The sequence below is a fragment of the Oreochromis niloticus genome, linkage group LG3, assembly GCF_001858045.2.
Source record: "Oreochromis niloticus isolate F11D_XX linkage group LG3, O_niloticus_UMD_NMBU, whole genome shotgun sequence".
Taxonomy (NCBI): domain Eukaryota; kingdom Metazoa; phylum Chordata; class Actinopteri; order Cichliformes; family Cichlidae; genus Oreochromis; species Oreochromis niloticus.
The window spans coordinates 61,232,763-61,251,224 of record NC_031967.2 but is presented as its reverse complement, the minus strand read 5'-3'; the positions used below and the strand labels follow the sequence as shown (position 1 = coordinate 61,251,224).

Below are 18,462 nucleotides of genomic sequence, written 5' to 3'. Positions count from 1 at the left end.
CCTGCTGTTGCCAGAGCAATGCAGAGCAGGTTTGGCCTCCGTACACATGCAGATGATGCCCGAGATAAACTTGCTAGCCGCCCACGGAGACAAGAGGAGAGTCTGGGTGCCTATGCTGCCGACCTACGTCTTTATGCACGTAGAGGGTACCCTGCTTTTGATGCTGCAGCACAAGAAGAGCTTGCTCTCCAGGCTTTTGTCCGGGGTCTCCAGCCAAAACGACTACAAGAGCACATCCGTCTGCATGCACCAGAAACCCTGGTGGCAGCTCTAACTGAGGCCGAAAGAGTGGAGCATGTGCTCAGCCCAGGTGCACGCAGCCCTGGCATAAGTCACCAAGTGTGCCAAACAGACTACGAAAGGAGCGACCAGGAGGAAGAGGCCCGCCAAACCACCAACACACCACCCTGGCGATCTCGGCGAGGGAATGGACGAGCAGGAGGCCAGTCCAGAGGTAACTGCCATCGGTGCGGAGAACCAGGCCACATCGCACGCTACTGTCCAGCACCAAGCCCACAAAGCCTGGCACCCCAGCTGCCGTTAAACTAAGGCGGGGTGGCACAACGGAGGAACTGCCCCCTGCCACCACTCTGTCCTCCGAATCACACTTGCGGGTTGGCCGGCTCGGCCAGGCACGGGGACTGTATCTGGACTGTGACCTTGCCGGCACCACCTGTAGAGCCCTGATAGACACTGGATCCACGCTTTCCTTGGTACAGGCCGGAGTCCTCCCTGGTACTGACGGCCCAAGACCGCAGGGTTGGCAGCCTACTCAGCTCCACATCACCACAGTCACGGGGGAGCGTGCCAAGGTTAAGGGGGAAAGATCCCTCTCGGTGACTGTTGCTAACTGCACTGTTGACCACAAGTTCTGGCTAGCCAGCATCCAGGACCAATGCATCATCGGTCTGGACCTGTTAGCCAAATGGGAGGCCACAGTGGACGTGTCCCGAGCAATCCTTTACCTGGGCACGGAGGCTGTGAAGCTCCACACCACCAAGGAAGTCCCGCTGCCTGCCTCCACTTTTTCAGCCAGCGTCAGGAAGCCTGAGGACCTGTCACTGCTGGTGGCGGAAGGGGCCTCTCCTTCGCTAGCAGTACAGCAACTGTCCACAGAGACCAAGCTAGCTGTCGAGGACCTATACCAGAGGAGCTGCGAGGGTCTCCAGGCTGATCAGCAACGGCAGCTGCGGGAGATACTCGACTTGTTTGCCGACATCTTTGCAGCCAAGGATGAGGACTGCATGCAAACCAGCCTGGTACAACATGACATTGACACTGGGGATGCACGGCCCATCCGCCTCCGCCCTCGTCGCCTTCCCCTTGCCAAGCGTGCCGCAGCAGAGCAGAAGATCAAGGAAATGGCAGAGGCAGGCATCATAGAACCCTCAAACAGCCCCTGGGCAGCCCCAGCCGTACTGGTTCGGAAAAAGGATGGTACCTGGCGGTTTTGTGTCGACTATCGTCTACTCAACAGCATCACACGCAAGGACTCCTACCCATTGCCCCGGATTGATGATGCCCTCGACGACATTGCTGGGTCCTGCTGGTTCAGCTCCCTCGATTTGCGCAGTGGCTACTGGCAGGTGGAGCTGACGCCAGAGGCCCGCCCAAAGACTGCTTTCTCCATTGGCCAGGGACTGTGGCAGTTTAAGGTAATGCCCTTCGGCCTCTGCAATGCCCCAGCCACATTCGAGCGCCTAATGGAGAGGGTTCTGGCTGACATTCCCCGCGACCGCTGTGTGGTCTACCTGGATGACCTCCTCGTCCACGCGACAGACTTCGAGAAAGCCTTGGCTAACCTGACTGCGGTCTTCCATGCTATCCGCCAGGCTGGCCTTCGTCTCCACCCCAAAAAGTGCCACCTCTTCCGAAAGGAGACGACCTTCTTGGGTCACGTTGTCAGCGGAGCAGGGGTTTCCACTGACCCTGCAAAGGTGGCTGCTGTGAAGGACTGGCCCATTCCGGGCAACACTGCTGAGTTGCGGAGCTTCCTTGGCCTGGCATCATACTACCGGCGTTTCGTCAAGGACTTTGCTACCATTGCAAGCCCCCTGCACCAGCTCACACAGAAGGGCCGGGAGTTCCACTGGAGTGAGGACTGTGCCGTGGCATTTGATCGGCTCCGATCTGCACTGGTTGAGGCACCGGTGCTAGCCTACCCAGACCTGCAGCTTCCTTTTGTCGTGGACACCGATGCCAGCAACACGGGTGTGGGGCTGTACTGTCGCAGGAAGGCCCTGAGGGGGAGCGGGTCATCTCCTACTACAGCCGTTCCCTCAGCAGACCGGAGAGGAACTATTGTGTCACCCGTCGAGAGCTGCTGGCCATCATCCTGGGTCTCCGCCATTTCAGACCCTACCTCTACGGGAAGAAGTTCCTCCTGCGCACAGACCATGCGTCCCTCACTTGGCTGCTCAGCTTTAAAGAACCGGAGGGACAGCTAGCCCGGTGGTTGGAGACGTTGCAAGATTACCACTTTGAGGTTCGTCACCGGGCGGGACGTCTCCACACCAATGCAGACGCCCTCTCCCGACGCCCTTGTGAGGAAAAACAGTGCAGGTACTGCCAACGCTTGGAGGACCGGGAGGGCATGACTTCAGTGATCGCGTCACCACAGGGCGGCCATGAGAATGACTCTGTTCCGGGTGGGCATTGTAGCAGTCTTCAGGTCCAGTCCACCGCAGGGGATACCGAGGGTCTGGAGGCCATGGATCCCCAACGGCTGCAACACGACCAGAACCAAGACCCTGCCCTTTCCCGGGTTCAGTGTTGGATTGGGGCCGGTCAGAGACCATCATGGCCAGAAGTATCTGCACTGGACCTCGAGACCAAGGCTCTCTACTCCCAATGGGCCAACCTCACAAGCCGAAACGGCCTCCTTTATCGGCGCTGGCAGGCTCCCGGGGGTCACCGTGAGGTCTTCCAGCTCTTGGTACCTCAACAGTTGCGGTCCAGGGTCCTCCAGCTGGTCCATGGTGCGGCGGGGGCAGGACACTTTGGAGTTACCAAGACTCTGCGGCGACTTCGGTCTCGGTTCTACTGGCCCGGGTGTCGCCAGGACGTAGAGCTCCATGTCCATCGGTGCGATGCCTGCACGGCTCAGAAAGGGCCTTCCCAACGCTCTCATGCCCCCTTGCAGCAGTATCAGGTGGGGGCTCCCATGGAGCGGGTTGGTGTGGACATCCTGGGGCCCTTCCCCACCACGGACCAGGGGAACCGCTATGTCCTGGTTGCCATGGACTACTTCACTAAGTGGCCTGAGGCCTATGCAGTCCCTGACCAGAGTGCTGTTACCACTGCTGAGCGTCTGGTCAACGAGATGTTCTGCCGGTTCGGGGTACCAGAGGAACTGCACAGCGACCAGGGCCGGAATTTTGAGGCTGCGGTGTTCAAGGAGGTCTGTCAGCGGCTGGGTATCAGGAAGACCCGGACGACGCCACTGCACCCCAAAGCGATGGGTTGGTGGAACGCTTCAACCACACCCTGGCCACCCAGCTTGCTATCCTGACCTCCCGCCAGCAGCGTGACTGGGATCAACACCTTCCCCTGGTCCTAATGGCCTACCGTTCTGCAGTCCAGGAATCTACTAAGTGCACTCCGGCGGCCTTGATGTTCGGTCATGAGCTTCGGACCCCAGTGGACTTGGTGTTTGGGTCCCCCCCCGAGCCGGAAGTGTGCGGGGACCCCGGGTTGGGCTACCTCCACAACCTCCTCGCCCGGCTACGGGAGGTGCACCAGTTGACCAGGCAGGCTCTCCGAGATGCAGGCTCCCGGCAGAAGCGAGCTTATGATACCCGCTGCAAGGGTGAAGGACTCTTGCCAGGTCAGCATGTGTGGGTCTACAGCCCAGAGAGGAAGAAAGGGCTTTCCCCCAAACTGATGAGCCAGTGGGTTGGACCCTGCACTGTTCTCGAGAGGCTGTCCGATGTGGTCTACAGGGTGCGGCTGGTCAAACGGAACAGGGTGGTCGTACTCCATCGTGATCGCCTGGCACCCTATCAGCCCTTGAGTCCACCCAGGGAGGAGCCAGGGTCCCAGCTTCAACTGCAGGCCCCCAACCTGGCCTCAGAGGCGGCTGGGGGACCCACGGAACGTCCTCAACGACGCCGTCGCCTTCCCCAACACCTCAGAGACTTTGCTATGGACGTGCCGGTTGCTGGGGACAGCTAACCACTCAGGTGGGGGCTGTGTGGCGTGTTGGGGGAGCGGCTGGTTCTCTCCCATCATGCCTTGGGACATGTGCTGCTGTTTTCATGTTCTTGTTTTATTGCTTATGTTTACATTACTTTTAACTGTTACCTTGAATGTTGTGTTTATGCTGCAGTGTGATTTCAGTGACAGTTATTGTTGGTGAAAGAATGTGGTGCCATGAGTGAGTTCAGGCTTGTGGTTGTTGACCCTCTGTAGCACGGTGTGGTACGTGTGTGTGTTTTAATAAAGAGCTCCCCCTACCAGTTTGGGGTTGAACTGCAAGCTCAATCTCTCTGTGAGCTTCTTTGTTGAGATTCCTCTGCATGCCACATTGGTGTCAGAAGTGGGATTCCAAGAGCATGGCCACTATTCTGAAAGAGGAAGAGGAGCTGAGGAAGATTGAGGAGCTTATCACTTGCCTGGAAGCAGTGAATGGAGCCAGACCGAAGAAGCAGGGAGAGCCCCGGGCAGCAGCAAGCCAGGCAGTGGAAGATCTGTGGGGCTTACCAGATGGAACCTCACAGCCCCGCCCACTGGGAAGCTGTCGGGGCCGCCAAGACATGCTGCAGGCCCCAAGACCACGAGCAGCCAGCCAGCCTCCACTCATGGTGATGCCTGGGAGCAGCACACCCTCACTGCTGGCAGCCGAGGGGGACAACGCCAACTGTCTCCAGGATCCAGTGCAGCCGCCGCTGCCATCAGGGGCTCCTGTCCGGGGGAGCATGAAGCTGCCACGCTATAATGGGGAAGCACCTCCAGAGACCTACCTTATCCAGGTACAGCTGGCTGCTCAGCTAAATGGATGGTCAACAGAGGAGACAGCTGTCCAAGTCGCCCTCGCCCTGGAAGGCAGGGCACTGCAGATCCTCACAGACCTTCAGCCAGAAGAGCGTTTAAGTTGGCCTGCTGTTGCCAGAGCAATGCAGAGCAGGTTTGGCCTCCGTACACATGCAGATGATGCCCGAGATAAACTTGCTAGCCGCCCACGGAGACAAGAGGAGAGTCTGGGTGCCTATGCTGCCGACCTACGTCTTTATGCACGTAGAGGGTACCCTGCTTTTGATGCTGCAGCACAAGAAGAGCTTGCTCTCCAGGCTTTTGTCCGGGGTCTCCAGCCAAAACGACTACAAGAGCACATCCGTCTGCATGCACCAGAAACCCTGGTGGCAGCTCTAACTGAGGCCGAAAGAGTGGAGCATGTGCTCAGCCCAGGTGCACGCAGCCCTGGCATAAGTCACCAAGTGTGCCAAACAGACTACGAAAGGAGCGACCAGGAGGAAGAGGCCCGCCAAACCACCAACACACCACCCTGGCGATCTCGGCGAGGGAATGGACGAGCAGGAGGCCAGTCCAGAGGTAACTGCCATCGGTGCGGAGAACCAGGCCACATCGCACGCTACTGTCCAGCACCAAGCCCACAAAGCCTGGCACCCCAGCTGCCGTTAAACTAAGGCGGGGTGGCACAACGGAGGAACTGCCCCTCTGCATGCCACAATATATATATATATATATATATATATATATATATGCATACATAGTTATACACACACATACATAGTTATACACACAGACACATCTATATCATATATACACACACACACACATATATATATATATATGTATGTATATATATATATATATATATATATGTGTGTGTGTGTGTATATATGATATAGATGTGTCTGTGTGTATAACTAGACTTTATGCATATTATATAAGGTGTGGCTATATAAATATATAAATATATGTACAACTCTGTGTATATATGTTTATGGACAGGCATGCAGGCAGGTAAGGAAGGAAAGCAGCCTTGCAGGGAAGGAAAAACTTGAATCTCTCATGGTTAGGGGTTGGGGGAGGGTGTGTTTGCACAACAAAAGCAGGAGAACAATGGAGCTGACGACCTGTGAAAATCTCAGCGGGGTGCCAAGAGGTGTTAAGGTCGGGGGGAATTTACGCAAATCTGCGCAGGCCAGTAAATCTAGTAGTAGGGACTTGCACCAGGGAAAAAAGGCTCAGTAATTCTAGTGTTAATACAGTCCTCTCTGGTGACATCTGGTGGCCAACAAATGAATAACAGCTTAAATCTTCAAATAAAAGTGTACTGCTTCATTATGCCTGCCCACTCTACAGAGCAGAGTTCACAATTCTGTCTGATACTGGGTCACCTTGTTGTTGCTTTGAACATTTATTTTTTGGGTGAAAAAATTATGTCTATTTGTTAAATAAATAAATTTGATGAATAAACATTCCTTATTTAAACACGTGCCATTGTGTGGTCTTTCTTTGCTTCTGACTTCTTGATATTGGTAAATACAATAGATGAAAATACATTTTGGAGAATGCTTCTGAACAGAAAGCTGGCAAACTGACCTACAGTTTGCCAGCTTTCTGTTCTTGCTGACCAAAATCAACTCAAAATACTCCGACATGTAAGAACCTCCTCTCTTCCTCACTGGCTCCATATCTCTCAATAGAATGATCAGTGGAAAGATCAAATACCGTGAATAACTAACTTCCTTATAAACCATTCAACAGGTTACAGACGCAGTTATGTTCTACATGAAGCTTTGGATGTCACTGATCATGTAACTCTGGCCAAAAGAATCAAGCCTCGACACAGTGCTTCTGAAGCACTGTGATGGTTTTTTTGACATGCACCGGAGCGTCACTTCATCACTACTGCATAAAACTGAATGAAATGATCTCAATCGGACATTTAATGAAAACAGTTCAAAGTCAGGAGATCAAATGTTCAAATTGTAAATTTCTCTTATTTATTTACTTCTTAAGTTCTTTTTGAATTTTGATGTCAGTGATATGTTTAAAATATTTTGCTCAAGGCAAACAAAAGGCTGCATCCTCATTGGCTGACCTGCCCAGGAACCTTTAATGTAACCCGACACCACAAGATCTATGTTTGGATATTTGCATCATTTCACTCATTTCATTCACACAACATCTTCAAAAACAGAGTCTGAATGAAGTTCAGATGTCAATGCCGCTCATTGATTGGACAGTTGGTTTCAGCTCTGCTCTCAGTCTTTACTCAACGGGTGAAGGTAGAAAATGTGAATGGATCTATAGACTGGAAACTGAGAAAGTCACTGTGAATATTTGCAGTATAAACATTTATGTTCCAAATAAAGTAAACACTGTGGTTGTGTCAGAGCTGTGATCAGTGTGTTTAGCTACAACAGAGATTGATGTTTTCACACATCAGCTTGTGAACTTTACTCTGACTTAGACTCAGTCTGAGCAGTCAGACAACATATTTGTAAATCAGCACATGAAGGTGTGGCCCTCTCACACTCTTCAGGTTTAGTCCCGCCTCCTTACAGGAAGCAGCTCACCTGTGTGTCTGTGTTTAGTGTCCAAGTGTGGAGTGGAGCTTGTTGTTCGTGTCACTGTTTGAAGAAACTGTAAGTTTGCTTTGTTTTCTCCTTTACCAGTTTATCTTTAGTAACTTTACTGTTTGTTTCTACTGTGTAATATGTGGACCAGATGTTCAGCTCTTATTTCAGGACAAACTTTGGATCACTCTTCTGCTTGAAGATAAATTCACATGATTATAGATTATTGATTGACTGGAATCCACACTGGTTGACTCTGCACTGAAACATTTGTTACTGTAATAAACAGTTTAAATGAATCTGTTTGAAACTTTAGACACTGATCATCACTGATGGGACGTTTTTCTTCCTTTAACTGGAAACAATCAGATAAAATCAGTCTGTTCTTAGAAGCCGACTTTCAGGTTTTACTGAAGTGACATTGAAAAAACAGAAGGTGAATTGTCTCCAGCTTAGGTCAGGTTTACTGCAAACAAAGTTAATGAAAATGAAACCTAGAAGTTTACAAACACCATGAACATTTACTGCATTTATTAAAAAGAACTTTATAATATCTGCATGTGGAGGCTGGGATATTGTGCAGGAAAGTATTTGGATGTGTTCTTGCGTTGTGTTGCTGTCATGTTTACTCTGTGTTTTGTTTTTAATCAGTGGATTTGAGTTTTCTTCTTCTAGTGTTTGAAGTTTTTAGTCGTTAATCGTTGGTCTGAGTGTGGTCTCTTGTGGTTTCCTGTTTGTTGCCCTCTTTTATAGTCTTTGGATTTTTTGATAAACATTTTGAATTTTGTTCCTCGTGAACAGTTTTCAGTCTGAATGAATGTGTGCTGTAAGTTATTTGAGTCAGTTGTCCTGGATTTGGCTTCAAACCTCTGCCAGCTAATGAAAATAGTCTTTTGTTACATTCATAGAGTCACTCAGTGGTACATTTTCATGAAATAAATAATTGAACAGATACATGTTAAAATTATGTCAGTTGTATTATTAAATAAACACAAATAACTGTTAATAGATTATTTTTGGTGGTTTTGTGTCCCTTTGTGAATTGTATTTCTTAGATAAGACCAGAGGCCCACGGACTCTTTGCACCTCCTGTCTGGTCTCAGTAGTCAGTTCATCATTCTGCAAAAGACTGTTGTTGTTTTAGAGCAGGTAGTCGTGTAAAGCTTAACATCGTCCCACAGGATGCAATCAGAAACTGAAGTAATGAAAAAGAAACATCAATCAGTACTGACTATCTGATATCAGAGTCCTCGCACTGTTGGAAATGTTCAGGTGTGAAGATCAGAACTACAGATCGGGTGGTTGTTTTCAAAATGATCAGGTTCTTCTAATCACGCCTGTTCATGCTTTTCTTTGACAAGGACTCAAATGTATTGATGAAAAATAGATAAATAGATTTTAAAAAAATGAAGGAGCTCAGTGGAACACAGTTTTAATAACCTAGTTAATATGAAGGCACTCATACTGGGACTCTGAGACATGGGGGAAGTGTTCAGTTAAGCATTCCTGTGCTGATAGCTGATGATTGAGATGCCACAGAAACTGATGGAGCTGATAGAGCAGAACAGGACGTGAGACATCTAACATCACACAAAACATTTTAATTCCTCATGGATATGATGGTAGCCAGTGAGGAAACTAATGCTGACTTAAATGAACAGCTCAGGATCCACTTCTACTCTTCTTTTCTATTGTAAACAATATTATGGGGATTGTATGTAAATATTGTAAGGATCTTTCTAATGTTTTATACCTTAAAGGTTTTTGAAACATCTCTTTATGCCTTTGTCTGTGAAAGAACTGATGTTTGCACATGGATTGTTTTTCTATTAGTAAGGACTATTAATTCTGATCATATCATAGCTACTCTTCTTCTGTCTGTCTGTCAGCTTTATATTTAGCTACCTCCACCCCCAACTGGTTAATGTTGCTAAAGGCAATATTTCCAATCAATGATGGTGAAAGCGAAATCACAGCCAAAACTTTTTCTCCTCCTCTCTGGTGTGTTCAAAGGTGCTCATCAATCATCTGTAATTCTTCTGTCCCTTTTAAAATAAAAAAACAACAACAAAAAACCCAACAACATAGCTTTAATAATAGAGAAAAAATTTTGTTTCTTGGATTCAAATTCATTTGACTGAATATCCGCCCAAGTGGGTGGACGAGATGGCGTCTTCAAGCACCAGATTCTATTTTAAACCAACAATCAGAGGAACGTTGGATTAGAGACAGGGAGGGGAACTGAACTGGCTTCCAGACAGAGGATGAACTGGATTAGAATAAAGACAGAAAATAAATTATTATTTTGAACTTATATTCACATAAATTTATTCTAATCACTAATTTCACAAAAAGTATACACTAAAATATAAGCCTCAGTTACAAAAGGAAAATCAAACCATAACAGTAGTCCGTATTGTCACAAAAAGCAAAGCTTTTTTGCTCAGCTAGAGCAAGTGAGAACAGGAAAAAAATATTGCAATATTATGCCGCTCTTACATAAAGGGCTATATATTATGAGCCACCAACAGAAACATCTCTTCTTTTAAGCACAATATGTACTTACTCCAATGAGTAACTAAGTAATGTTCTGCATTACTTTTAAGAAAAGGAACCAGTAATGTGTAATATTTTACTTTCTTTTTGAGTAACCACCCTAACAAAGCATGTGAACTTTATTCTGACTTAGACTCAGTCTGAGCAGTCAGACGGCATTTTTCTGGTGTGAACAAACACACACACACTTTATTCTGGGCTAAATAAATAAATGCCTGGATTTATTACGAGTCAGGCCTGGTAATAAATCCAGGCAGTGCACACGTTGGTCAGTCTGGCCTTGCAGTTTCGGGCAACGGCTCTGTCTACCAGGAGCTGGTGCTTTGTTCCTCTGGTAATCGTACAATTCTATTTTTGTGCCTCACTCATGTATTAACTGTAAATGTTGAAAACATTTATTAGTAGTTCAGCAGCTCTTGGTGCTTTTTTGTTTCAACAGTTTTCTGAATTCCCATCCTGATCACCAGCTTCATGCAGTCCTGTCTGGTGTTCATGGGCTTACAACAACATAATAAATCCCACGTGTGGGACTAGTAAAGGTTATCTTATCTTAAATCGATTATTATTCAGGGTTAGTAATTATCAGTTTATGAAAGATACCAACTCAATATGTCATTTTAATAATAACCAAAACTGCTCAGTGAATAATTGAATTAAATCATACAAGTTGATTTCTACTTTAAATCTGACCACATAAAGGCACATTTTCAGTAACTCTTCTGAAAATCTGCCTCCTCCAACCTGTCCTACTTCAGGTAGAGTCCCTCCTCCTTCAATGAAACAGCTCACCCGTGTGTCTGTGAAGAACCTGTAAGTTTTCTTTTTTTCCTCTTTTAACAGTTTGTCTTTAGTAACTTAAGCTTGAGATCTGTGGACTCTGTAGAAAACAACTCACAACTATATTGTGTTTGGTTAACTTTTTTCTGATTGCCAAACTCCTGATGTCTCTTTGCCTTTCTACAGCTCTTTTAATAACCTTTTGTTGCTGTTAATGCTTGAAAAAGATTGTGCGTGCAAACTGAAACTGTGCTGCATGCAGTTTCTAGTTTTTCTAGTTTAAACATGTGAGGAATGTTTCCCTAGCTGCAAACATCGATCATCAGCTTTAATGTCTGCGTGTGATTCCTACTCTTTAAACACGAGTCTGTGAACTCTGCAGATTGGGACAGTTTTACTTTTCTCTGTTAAAATTCCAGAACCAGAAATGTGTGAGGCTCTGCTCTGAGATCCAGAACCAGATCACATCTGGGTAGATTTTGCATAGAAAAAGTGTTCATGTGAATTTGTGAGTGCCCCTGATGTACTCATTTCTAATTCACTCACTTGGCATCTCCCAGTGAAAACTAGTACACAGAGCTGTCACTACTAAATGTTTCCTTCAGTCTAAATTAAAGCTACAAAGTGAGAAAACACCAGTCCGGCATGAACTGAATTCATTTTTTCTTTTGTTTTCTTTTTTTTTTTTATTGAGCATCAACAATGTAGTACAAAGACATACATATAGCAAGGCTACAATGCTCCTTTTATATATTTACCCCACCCCATATTGGACACCGATCCAGAGGGGAAAAAAGTAAATAGATAAATCAATAAAATGAATATAAATGAAGTACAAGGAAATTCACCGTATTTGAAGATGTGCACTTAGAGGGGAATAGTTTGCACCAAGTTAATCCCAATCACAAACAAAAACAAGGATTTACGGCAGCTGTCAAGCCTCTTTCAGTTGGGTATGGTTTTAATTTTCTCTCAATGTTTTAGGAATGTATCCCAAACAACAAAAAATCTCTCCTTCGACCCCTTGAGAGCGTACTTTATCTTTTCCAGCTGTATAAATTGTATCAGGTCACTAAACCACAAAGCCGCTTTGGGTGGCTTTTTTGACTTCCAATGCAGCAATATCCTTCTGCGTGCAAGCAATGTAGTAAAAGCGATTATGTTCTATGACCTCTCTCTGTGACACCAAATATACCCATAACTGCATTGGGTTGAAGCTCAACACTCAATGCTTCGGATAGTGTATTGAAAATTGTTGACCAGTAGGCTTTTAAACTAGGACATGACCAAAACATATGTGTTCGATCTGCAGAGGGGTTTCTACATCTCTCGCATCTATGTTTGGAAACATTCTGGCCAATCTTGCCTTGGAGTAGTGAATGCGGTGTGAAATCTTGAACTGTATGATGTTTAATTTAGCACAAAAAGTGCTGTTGTTTACTCTTAAAAGAGCGCTCTCCCAGGTCTCCTCCTCTAAGTCCACCCCCAGCTCATTCTCCCAGTCCGCTTTAATCTTTGGCATTGTTATATTCTTAAAGGAGATTATCAGTTTTTTTTAACTCTGGAGATTAGGCCTTCAGGCTTAAATGTCAGTTTTAACAGGTCATCTACAGCAGTAGATGGAATTATATTTGGAAAGTCGGGGTTATGATGCTGAAGAAAGTGGCGAACTTGAAAGTATCTAAATAAGCTGGACCGAGGGAGGTCAAATTTGTGTGACAAATCCTGAAAACTTGCCAAGACACCGTCTATATACATGTCAGAAAAGTTATGGAGGCCTCGTCTCTGCCACAAAGCAAATTCAGAGTCTAATCTGGCAGGAAGAAAAAGGTGATTATTGTGTATAGGGGTTAAATGGAGAAGACTTTCAAACCCAAAGTTCTTTCGAAATTGAGCCCATATTTTGAGGGTGTTATTAACTATAAGACTGGTGGTGTGCTGCCGTGAGGAAATTGGAAGGCTGGAGGTAACAAAGGCTCTAAGAGAAGTAGAGATGCAAGACGCTGCTTCAATTTGGCGCCAGTCTTCATCAGGGTACTGAGCCAGTATATGATTTTTTGAACATTTGAGGCCCAATAGTAATGACAAAAACTTGGAAGTGCTAGGCCGCCTAGGTTTTTAGGCCTCTGTAACAGATCCAGGCGTATTCTAGGTTTTTTCCCATCCCATATAAATGAGATCAGAGCTTTATCAACAGATTTAAAAAATGATTTTGGAAGGTAAAGTGGAATACATTGAAAGAGATAAAGAAACTTGGGGAGTATATTCATTTTTATACAATTTACCTTCCCAGCCAACGATAAATGAAGTGGCTTCCATTTCTTTAAGTCTAACTTGACCTTTTCAAGTAACGGACAGAAATTTTCTTCATAGAGATTATGCAAATCTCTTGTTAAATTTATGCCTAGATATTTAAAGTCGTTTTTAGCTGTTTTGAAAGGTGTAGCACTGTTCTGTATTTGAAGAGCCAAATCGTTAAGAGGGTAGCATTCGCTTTTACTGAAATTCAGTTTATACCCAGAGAAGGAGCCAAAACTGTTTAGGGTGTGGATGATATGGGGAACACATGAAACAGGATCAGATACATATATTAACAGATCATCTGCATAAAGGGACACTATGCTCTTTATCCATCCTATGGTCTTGAACTGAATTCAAGACCAGTTCTCTTACTGTGAAGCTCAGGCTCCTCCTTTCTCTGACTGGCTGTTCACATTAACCCTGAACTGAAAGAGCGATACTGGATGGAAGAAGATTCGCATTACCAGTGAATCAGTGTGTGTACAGTTCTCTGCAAACCCAGCGGGGATAGTTAGTGTGAAGCTTTTGGCTCTAATGATCCTAAAGGTTTTTATCATGGATCGGCAGAAATGTTTGAAAATGTTGTTCACAATGTTGTTATGTGCACTTGAATGATTTGTGTTTCTTCTGCTTGTGGAGGTAGAAAGTGTGTGTGAGCTTATGTGAATTCAGCAGCATGGATCAGTGTGAGGACAGAGAGGAGGGAGTCCCTCCCTCTAAAAGCACTCTGTGTGGGGAACATGAGAGCCAGACCAAAGCTCAGAGGTGAGATGACCATCTCTAACTGTCCATGACTCTTCTCCATGTCACAGCTCAGCACTCACATCACTGCTCCATCATTATTCACAGGAATCAACCTGAACCTCCACCCAGCTGTGTGTCCTTAAGGAGTGACCACTCAAAACGTGACCCCATTGAATTTAAACACCAGCAGGTGTCTGCTGCAGAGAGGTGAGCTGTTATTAAAACGAACTACTTGAATGTCAGCTCGGTGTCTGATTGAAATGGTAATGCTTGTTGTATTTTATTTTTTATTTTTATTAATCTTTCATGGTTTTATAAATGCATCTCTGTAGGAGACCACTGGCTAAAAGGACATACACAAAAAAACGAGGAACTAAATGTAAACATGAGCCTGAACCCAGCTGTATGTCCTTAAGGAGTAAACAGTCAAAACGTGACCCCCTTGAATTTAAACATCATGGGTCTGCTGCATACAGGTGAGCTGTTAGTAACACTCTTTCATGTCAGTACAGTTTCTGATTTAAATGATGATGCTTATTTTATTTTTTATTCATCCTTCCTGGTTTCAAAAATGTATCTCTGTAGGAGACCATTGACTCAAACAACATGCAGGAGAAAACGAGGAACTAAACGTATAAATGAACCTGGATCCAGCTGTATGTCCGTAAGGAGTAAACAGTCAAAACGTGACCCCCTTGAATTTAAACATCATGGGTCTGCTGCATACAGGTGAGCTGTCAGTAACATGAAGTCTTTGAGATGTATCCTGATGCATGCTCAGTCATCCATTCAAAAGTTGATTCTGTTCATCTGGACGTTGCGTTTTTTAGTGGTAGAAACATGTCGTCACTCATCCAAGTGACTTTTTTGGATTTACTTTCTTGGATTATTGACCATGCATCAAGACATTTTAACCCACTTTGGCAAGTACTGGCTTAAGCTAATATGACTATGAGCAAACAGCACATAAGATGACTGATTACCTGAAGCACCTGTTGTTCAGCCTCAGATGCAGACAAAACAGGATTACTCCTAGAAGTCTGCAGATGAGCTCTTCAGTTAAGGGCCTTGAGCAACAAGAAATCTTTAGGAAGACGCAGCACTAGCTCCTCAATGAATGTTTCAAAGAAACAAATTTTACCATTAATGTGCTAAAATCTGAAGAGGAGTGGATCCTACAGAGACTTACAATGCTTCTAGATGAAAATACTCCTCAAAGGGTGTTTGAATTCAGTAAGAAGATTCAACTAGCACAGCATGAACAGTCTAAGACCAGGCAACAAAGGAAGTTTTACTTAATTGTTGTTTACCAGAAACCACAACAAATTGAGTATTGTTGAAAAGAAGACTGTAACTGGGTGTAAATTTACACAAATGTGAGAGTTCTAAAAAAAAAAATTGAAAAATTTAACTCCTCTTAAGCTGGATGTAAACAAAAAATAAATGTTCAAAGTTTTAGAACATGTTTAGTGCCATCTTTGATCATTTGAGCCTGCTGCTAATAGACTTACATACAATATTTCCTGACTAGTTACAGAATCAACAACAATAAAACTAAATATCAAGTTCAATGCTGAGTTGCTGAAACAATGGTTTGAAAAATGGGTTTATGTTCATAACAAGGATATACTCTCCATTTTTGCTTTTTTTTCACTGAGATATCGGTTTTGTAAATCTATTGGCAGCAACCTACCTGGCGACATCTTCTGTAACAGCAAAAGATGTCACTAAATACTTCTAAATCTAGCGTTTCAAACAGTGTTAAATCTAGGACAGTATTTAGAGCAGGGCTCTGACAAAAAAAATAGAGACAGGAAGTCCTGAGGAATTAAACATGAAAGAAATGAACTCCACAAAGAAAAATAAGCTTAATCATGGGCAAAACAAGCTCAACAGGCACACAGGAATCACACAGGAGCTTATATTCCAGATATCAGCTGGATACACTACAAGCTCTAGTTTGCTTTGCTCTTAAAATAAAAGCCAGCAGATTGGCTACTTTTTTCCGGGACTGGATGAACAGCTTTGAGAGTTAAATTATATTGATGAGATAAACTTCACTAGAAGAATCTATGTGTCTTTTCCAGTTTTTGTCTCTCTGGAGACAGATTTCATGTGGACTAACTCTTCATGGTTCCTCCACAGAGTGGATCAGGAGAGCTCAGAGGTTCCCAGTGGTCAGTCTGCCCAGCAGGATCAAACAAGCCTGGACTCCATATTTATGGTCTGTACATGTACAACAACTACTTTTACATCTTCATGCTGCTCTTTGTGGAACAGCGGATAATCAGTGTTTGGCTCAATGATTTCAATATAATTGGGTCATTCATGAAGTATTCTGTTCCAGCTGCTGGAGGACAACATCATCAGCTTTGTGAAGAAAGAGCTGAAGAAGATCCAGAAGGTTCTGAGTCCAGGTTACCCAGAATGCTTAGAGAGTCAGAGGGAGGAGAAGGAGGAGGAGCAGAGGAGGAGCAGCAGAGAGGCATTTGTGAAAATCACCCTGGACTTTATGAGAAGAATGAAGCTTGATGAGCTGGCTGACCGTCTGCAGAGCAGTAAGAAGATATCACTGAAGATTAAAGTTGCTGGTGTTCAATAAAGAATTTACTAATTTCAAAATACATAGACCAACACATAAGAATGATGATATATGGAATTTAAATTGTCTATTCGTTTTATTAAAACAGTAAACAGTACCTTATGTTGAACATATTTTTTTTGTTTTTTCTCTGAAAACTTCAAGCTGCAATTTGTCCTCACAAACTTAAATCTACTCTGAAGAAGAAGTTCCAGTGTGTGTTTGAGGGGATCGCTAAAGCAGGTAACCCAACCCTTCTGAATCAGATCTACACAGAGCTCTACATCACAGAGGGAAGGACTGCAGAGGTCAATGAAGAACATGAGGTCAGACAGATTGAAACATTATTCAGGAAACGAGACAAACCAGAAAGATCAATCAGAGAAGAAGACATCTTTAAAGCCTCACCTGGACGACTTGAACCAATCAGAACAGTGCTGACAAAGGGAGTGACTGGTATTGGGAAAACAGTCTTAACTCAGAAATACATCCTCGACTGGGCTGAAGACAAAGCCAACCAGGACATCCAGTTCATGTTTCCATTCACTTTCAGAGAGCTGAATGTGCTGAAAGAGGAAAAGTTCAGCTTGGTGGAACTTGTTCATCACTTCTTTACTGAAACCAAAGAAGCAGGAATCTGCAGCTTTGAAGACTTCCAGGTTGTGTTCATCTTTGATGGTCTGGATGAGTGTCGACTTCCTCTGGACTTCCACAAAACTACAATCATAACTGACCCCAGAGAGTCCACCTCAGTGGATGTGCTGCTAATAAACCTCATCAGGGGGAAACTGCTTCCCTCTGCTCGCCTCTGGATAACCACACGACCTGCAGCAGCCAATCAGATCCCTCCTGACTGTGTTGGCATGGTGACAGAGGTCAGAGGGTTCACTGACCCACAGAAAGAAGAGTATTTCAGGAAGAGGTTCAGAGATGAGGAGCAGGCCAGCAGGATCATCTCCCACATCAAGACATCACGAAGCCTCCACATCATGTGCCACATCCCAGTCTTCTGCTGGATCACTGCTACAGTTCTGGAGAATGTGCTGAAAACCAGAGAGGGAGGGCGGCTGCCCAAGACCCTGACTGAGATGTACATCCACTTCCTGGTGGTTCAGGCCAAAGTGAAGAAGGTCAAATTTGATGAAGGAGCCCAAACAGATCCACACTGGAGTCCAGAGAGCAGGAAGATGATTGAGTCTCTGGGAAAACTGGCTTTTGATCATCTGCAGAAAGGAAACCTGATCTTCTATGAATCAGACCTGACAGAGTGTGGCATCGATATCAGAGCAGCCACAGTGTTTGCAGGAGTGTTCACACAGATCTTTAAAGAGGAGAGAGGACTGTACCAGGACAAGGTGTTCTGCTTCATCCATCTGAGTGTTCAGGAATTTCTGGCTGCTCTTCATGTCCATCTGACCTTCATCAACTCTGGAGTCAATCTGCTGGAAGACCAAAAAACCTCCCAGAAGTCTGAAACAACCGAATCTTCAGCGAGTCAGTTCTACCAGAGTGCTGTGGACAAGGCCTTACAGAGTCAAAACGGACACCTGGACCTGTTCCTCCGCTTCCTCCTGGGTTTTTCACTGCAGACCAGTCAGAGTCTCCTACAAGGTTTGCAGACAAAGAGAAGAAATAGTTCACAGACCAATCAGGAAACTGCCCAGTACATCAAGAAGAAGCTCAGTGAGAATCAGTCTGGAGAGAAAAGCATCAATCTGTTCCACTGTCTGAATGAACTGAATGATCATTCTCTAGTGGAGGAGGTCCAGCAGTACATGAGTTTAGGAAGTTTCTCCCCACGTAATCATTCCCCTGATCAGTGGTCAGCTCTGCTTTTAATCTTAGTCTCATCAAAAAAAGATGCAGACCGAAAGACATTTTCTTCAGAGGACGCTCTTGTGCAGCTGCTGCCCAAGGTCAATGCCTCAAATAAATCTCTGTAAGTAAATACGTGCT

General features: G+C 45.1%; 1 protein-coding gene and 1 long non-coding RNA gene across 6 annotated transcripts in view; one reads left to right on the top strand and one right to left on the bottom strand.

Moving 5' to 3' along the window:
• LOC100703578 (nuclear factor 7, ovary) overlaps positions 1-18,462 on the bottom strand; it is a 972,198-nt gene that overhangs the window by 504,549 nt on the left and 449,187 nt on the right. The gene's annotated exons all lie outside the window — the stretch shown is intronic.
• On the top strand, positions 13,888-16,130 carry LOC112846328 (uncharacterized). The gene is made up of 5 exons (XR_003219244.1): positions 13,888-13,946; positions 14,031-14,132; positions 14,258-14,401; positions 14,511-14,654; positions 16,071-16,130. It is a non-coding gene; the product is annotated as an uncharacterized LOC112846328 (long non-coding RNA).